Source organism: Sinocyclocheilus grahami, unplaced genomic scaffold, assembly GCF_001515645.1.
Source record: "Sinocyclocheilus grahami isolate Dianchi unplaced genomic scaffold, SAMN03320097.WGS_v1.1 scaffold1371.1, whole genome shotgun sequence".
Taxonomy (NCBI): Eukaryota; Metazoa; Chordata; class Actinopteri; order Cypriniformes; family Cyprinidae; genus Sinocyclocheilus; species Sinocyclocheilus grahami.
Genome location: NW_015506550.1, coordinates 173,359 through 180,124, shown reverse-complemented (window position 1 = coordinate 180,124; position 6,766 = coordinate 173,359). Strand labels below are relative to the sequence as shown.

General features: G+C 35.7%; 1 protein-coding gene across 2 annotated transcripts in view; it reads left to right on the top strand.

The window, feature by feature from the left end:
* brinp1 (bone morphogenetic protein/retinoic acid inducible neural-specific 1) overlaps positions 1–6,766 on the top strand; it is a 122,024-nt gene that overhangs the window by 107,906 nt on the left and 7,352 nt on the right. The gene's annotated exons all lie outside the window — the stretch shown is intronic.

Sequence of the window (6,766 nt, the reverse complement as noted above, 5' to 3'; positions counted from 1 at the left end):
TAAATATATAGAGAGACCAAGCGAGAGAGAAAGAGAGAGAGAGAGAGAGAGAGAGAGAGAGAGAGAGAGAGAGAAATAAAAAAATAAAAATACAATTCTGTACTGCTAGTTTTAGGCTCACACTTCTGTTTAATTATTTGAATGCATGTTTTGGCCACAGTCTATCATTTCAGTATCATCAATTTGAGATTTATCCATCCCTAAACAACACATAATAACAAAAGTGACTGTCAGTCAGTCTCTTCCCATTTAAGTTAGTGAATTTTGGCCTGAATGACATACAAAGTAAATCAGACTTCATGCTGATAAATTGGGGTTTAAAAGAGTTAACTGTACTGACACTATCGGACGAGAGAGAAAAAAAAAACTAAATTGAACTGAATAATGACACTATGTCTTCTATTGAGCTGCTTTATACATAGCTGAAACTGAATTTGTTTATAGACGAATACATTTTACTTTGGCGTTGTTATTGAACTGAACTGAATCATAATTTAGCTAAATAATGACACTATTATGTACTTTATCTTCACTCTAAGAGAAGTAAAAAAAATAATAATAATATATATATATATATATATATATATATATATATATATATATATATATATATATATATATATATAATACAAATATATATACAAAAAAAATACAGCCCAATGTACCCTGTTCTTTACAGCTAAAGTTTGTTTATAATTGATGAATTTTACAACAACACTGCTATTTCCCTGTTAATTAATGAGAAGTTGTCTTGAAACAATATGTATTGTATAAAGTGCCATATAAACAAATGTGACTTGACTTGATAGTCAAAAGCCAGAGATGAGATGAGCTTTTCAAGGTTTATATGATTGCTAATGAAGCCTACTGTTGATATTGATAAGTAAAAGAGCAATCTTTCTGACTTTAGTGAAATTAAAGAGTGCAGAGATCTATTAAAAAGTGTCAAAATCACCGCCTGAAACTAGGGCTGTAGTACTCGAGTCCGGTCTCGGTCCAGACTCGAGACATTTTTCTATGGTCTCGGACTTGTCTCGGACTCGTTGGTGTTTGCACTCGGACTTGGTCATTGGACTCGCCAAATGTTCTCGTTGGTCTCGACCGAGTCCAGCAATATGCTGTTTTTCTCCTTCAAAACAAAACCACATTTGCATGTCGTGCCTGAAAACGCGTGGAAAACGCTAGGCGCGCCGCTTTCTCCTTCTTTCCAAAGCCCTCTGTAGCCTGCGCTCTATGCTTGCACTCCCGTGGCGTCTGCCATTGCTAAGCAACTCTGACCAACTCTCCATGAAGACGCGGAAGTTTCAGCAAAGGAGAAATGGATTTGCAGCAGTAAAAATCCCTTGCAGTAGCTCTGCTACTAAATGTATTTTTAAAAATGGCTATCCTTGTACAGCTATGATCAGCTGTTTCTCCATCTTGGCTTAGCTTTCAATTTTGTTTCGGGAAAGGATGAAGCTGATTGATTGATTCTTGTCACATGACCCGCGGTGCGCTTGCTGTGTTTTGAAAAGTTTAGATGTTTCTAATTAAATTTTCTACCTGTTAGATTGTGTTTTATTAACGTCTACACCTACTAACTTCTACAGCATTTATTAATATTAGTTAACTTTTAAAATGTGTTTGTTAACATTAATGCACTGTGAACTAACATGAACAAACAATGAATGAACAACTGCATTGGCCATTGCATTAATAAACTCAATGGAATCGTATGTTATTGGTTGTAATGCTCACCGCTGTAAAAACAAAAAAAACAAACAAAAAAAATGTTGTTTTATTTGTTGGCCCTAATATGCACAGTTAATTATTCATTTATTTATCACAAGTAATCATCATTGCAAAAAAAAAAAAAAACTCCACTGTTATCACACAGGGCAGAATTTCCTCATATCGTGCAGGACTATTAGAAAGGCAAAATCAATGCAAATCAGTGGATATGTCTGCTATAATAGGATAGGTGTGTTAAGGCCAGTTGGAGCTAAACTCTGCAGGGTATTGGCCCTCCAGGATCTAGTTAGGAGACCCCTGTCCTACAGAGTTGTTACTTTGCACATGCTTTTTGATCATTACAAATAATAATGTTATAAATAATTTTCTTAGAATAGGAGATATGCTGTCTCTCGCATCACATACATTATCAATAGTTAAGTATGTGGTCTTGAAGAGGATCCTTTTTTTTCTCTAATTTGGACTCGGTCTTGACTTGGACTCGAAACTTTTGGACTCGGTCTGGACTCGGTCTTGACTTGGTCTCAACTAGTCCTGGTCTTGGACTTGTCTTGGACTCGACAAAGCTGGACTTGACTACAGCTCTACCTGAAACGTAGACAAATAAAATGATCTGTCCACTAGGAAACTTGACTTATCAAACAGAGAAATAATATGCACACTCAGGAAATGCAAAATAAATCAAACTCTAAAATAAATGACAAAAGGCTGTTTATATGGTTAAGGAGTTGGAGAGCATCAACTGTCACTAATGTGGAAGTGGCTCACCCACGCTCCAATGGCGGCTTTGACAAGGTCTGTGCTGAAGCGTTATCAAAGCCGAGCAGAGCAGAGTCAGACCTCTGTGGGGTTCACATCAAGGACGTTTGATGGCAATAGCACAGAGAGAGAGAGGAATACAGAACGCAATGGACTATTTTAATTCCAGGTAAGCATGGGAATGTTATCAGTTCAGCGTTTGTGCGGCAAATAGAAATGTTGCCTGTGATTGTGGGGCTAATTGGTTAAACACTGGACTTCAAAGTAGAGTGTTGTTTTGCTGAGGGTGAGTCTATTTCTGTTTATGTGCAACACACTAGATTCATACTTCAAAGTCAGAGCAGCTAGTTTAGCTAACTGATAACAGTGCACCAAATTAGCATCCCATTTGAATAAACTAAGCAGCAAGGGTAACGGTTCGTCATGGTAAACAATCTCTGGAAGGAAAGCATAGAGTTTGAACACAGTCCCCGTGCTTATACACCTCAACTTCAATTAATGCTTCGGATAGAAACATACTTGTGCAGTTCAACTGAACATACTGTGGTAGTATCAAATATCAGTACTCAAGTATACTTGAAATTGTCTGCTATACATTAAAGCAGATGTTATTTGTTTGTTTGCTTGTTTTCTGGATTCTGTTTTTTTATTATTCCATTTTAGTAATTAGTAATACATTTTAGTAATCAAAAATTTAAATTGAAATCATGAAACCAATACAATATAACAACTTTTTTACAGCCCTATGAAACCACATGATTGAATATTTGCATTCATGTTTGTGATACATATTGTGTGAAAATAAATCATACAAGTGGTTTATTTGGTTTAAACATCATATACATATATAAGTTGGCAAAGAGGGCCTCATACCCCACACATGGGGTAAATGGCTCACCAGCATGGGGCAAAAGGCACACAGTATTTTTACAATAAAAGTTAATACTCATTCAAAACAATCACTTTAGCAAAGTTTGTATTATGTTCTACTTATTTTGATAAATGAGTTAATTCATTTTTGTTCAATACTGTCATTAAATTATATATATTTTAATATGTAAAATATATAATATATATGTTTATATATTTCATATATTTTTAAAGTACAGATACAAAATAATAAAAAAAAAGTTCTGTACGATTTGAAAGCATTGAAGGAGATCTCATAATAATTGAATATAGATTTACAGTAGTAACAACTCTCTGTATTTTATTATATGATATTTATCTCCACAGTGGACACCCAACTTAATATATGATATTTACCACCTGAATCTAGCCATGTCATGTCAACAAATGGAAAAGTCAGCCAGTTATTTATTATCATGTTAATTATTGTGCCTTTTGCCCCAAAAGCAGGGGCAGTTTTTAACCCAAATACCATACTTTTATACATTCCTCCGCTATTGAAAAACTGTTGCTTTAATTACCTTAAACAAAATAATAATAAAAAAACAATCGTTAAGAAGACCTTTGTCTCAAAATATATGCAATCATTTTAGAGATTATCATCTCTAAAATCAACAACATAAAAAAAAAGTATCAAGAAAATCAAGTATCAAAAAAATCAAGTATTAGATCAAATTAGCATAGGATCAACTTGCTGCTGCCCACCATTGAGTCAAGGATCAGCCAAATTTGCACGTGCGTCTTGAAAAGCTGATGTTTCAGAAAGTGCTAAGTTTAATGTGCATTGAAGTGACCGGTTTCTCTAATTTTTTCTTCTTTTTTTTGTCAAACACAAGTCTTTAAAAAAAATAAATTACGCTGATGCATAAAAATGAAAAGCAGATGATGTGTGCTATGTTTAAATCTGATCTGGTTATTCATTTTCATGCAACCATGAGGAAAGATAATAGATAGTTTTAAATACTAAAGTAGTTTTGTCATGCAAGCTTGTCACCTTATAAACTAGAGCATTTTCTGGTTAGCAATATCACTTATTGTTTTCAATGCGTTTTATTGTTTATCAACAATACATAATAACTAACATTAAACTGCACACATTTTTGTGACTCTTGCATTGACAAAACAGAAAAAGTGCTCAGATAAAATGCTGATTTTCCCACTGGTGGTCACGCTGACATGGTTTAAGAGCAAGCATGTTTCTCATCTATGATAAGTAGATTACGCTGCTGTTTCTATATTAAGGGCAGATACTCTGGATATATACCGTGATATAGCGAGATATTCCCTCTCGTCCGATCTTGATGCAATAGTGCCGATGCACAAGGTCTGTCTGTAGACCCGGGCAGAGGAACCAGAGCTCCGCTTTAACCTCATCTTTGCTCAATTATTGGCCTTTTGCAAATCATGCAGTTTCTACTTTTAGGGAAGCGTCTCAAAGTCAGCTGCTGTTTATACCTGACTGAGAAAAAGCTGATACAAGTTTTACATGAATATTTTGCCTTTATTGTTTTTTCTTCCTGAGTAGAGTCCAAGATCAGGTAACCTTAAAAATGTCCTGTTAGCTAAAATTCCCAATAAGAGATATTTTAAGGCTGTTTCCACACTTCGTTCGATTGCTTGTTCGATGTTCAGCCTCCTTGTGCTCCCATACATCTCTTTCCATGAGGTCTGAAATCATCATTGATGTCAGTACTAGCATCAGTTGTTTACCACTGTAATAACTCTGAAGGAATGATGCCGGGTTCTCTCTGTTATTAAACTGTTTGTCCTTTTCGATTTACTTTCAAATCTCCACACTCATAGAACAGCACTTGTCTTTAGGATGTGTCCCATGAGGCAAAAAACGTGAGCTGTGCTTCGAAGGCAATTTATTTTGAGACAAGCAGCTATGAGCAATATACTATAAAAGGTGTTATCGGGAGCATGACAATGTGCAAATTATATGTCGTTACTCATGTCGGCTTGCTTTCAATTGCAATCTTACTGGAGTTCACATGAACCAGGGCTTGACATTTACTTTTTTCCCAAGCAGCACATGTGCTCTTAATTTCAAAAGTTTAGGAGCACATAAAGAACTATAGGAGCACAATAACAATTTATCAAATAATTATTTTGGTCACACTTTAGTTTAAGGTCCAATTCCCTCCATTAACTATGACTTTTGCCTAAGTAAATTCCTAATTGGCTGCTTGTCAATAGTTAGTAAGTTAGTTGTTAAGTTTAGGTATTAGGTAGGATTTGGGATGTAGAATATGATCATGCAGAATATGTGCTTTATAAGTACTAATAAACAGCCAATATATTAATAATAGGCATGCTAATAAGCAACTTGTTAATAGTGAGAATTGGTCCCCATACTAAAGTGTTACCATTACTTTTTTTTTTCTTAAAGGGGTCATATGATGCGATTTAAAGTTTTCCTTTACAGATCCTAATCCTTTCTCTTTGGAGTGTTACAAGCTGTTCATGAATAGATAAGATCCCTAAAGTTGCAAAGACTAAAGTCTCAAACCCAAAGACATATTCTTCATAAAAGTTAAGACTCGTCCACGCTCTACTAAAACGCCTCGTTCAAACACGCCCCCACATGTCTACGTCACAATGTGGGAAGATTTGCATAACACCGCCCAAATGTTCACGCAAAGAAAGAAGGCGTAACTTTATTGTTTCTGCCACCGCTGCCGCTATGTTGTGAAGACACTGTGTGTTTTGTTGTGAAAGCGAAAATACTTTGCTTGACCTTCCAAGAGAGGACACGGCTAGAAATCAGTGGTTAAGTTGTATTTACAACACTGTTCCAGAACAGTTCAAGCCAAATATTCAGATGTGTCCAGTGCATTTTATGGAGGACTGTTTCCTGATCCTGGTAGAGTAGACTACAATGCCGGCTGTTCTGACTCACAGACTGTAAGTACGTTTTCATATTAAAGAATTTGCCACTGATGATTCAAACGCGAGTTTTGAGCAGTGTAGAGTAGCGCTTGTTGTTTGTCATGTCTCCGATCACAAATGCAGACATGATTTTATGTTTATGCGGCGTGATGCAATGCAACGCGTAAAAATACAGTATAAGTCATTATAATCCATAATTATGTCCCCACTGGATGCAACAAATGCCTCATTTATAATGGGTTTTGTTGGTTTTGTCTCGTCACGCTGGGACACAGCATCACAATATGATAAGGGGCGTAACATTTCCATCAAACGCTTGAGGTATTCGGCAAATCACAATGCACTGGATAGCTGGCCTATCAGAGCACACTTCGCTTTTCAGACCGATGAGCTTTGTAAAAATCAAAGTGTTTCAGAAAGGCGGGGCATAGAGATAAACAATAATGTACAGTATGTGGAAAATAATGTGTTTTTT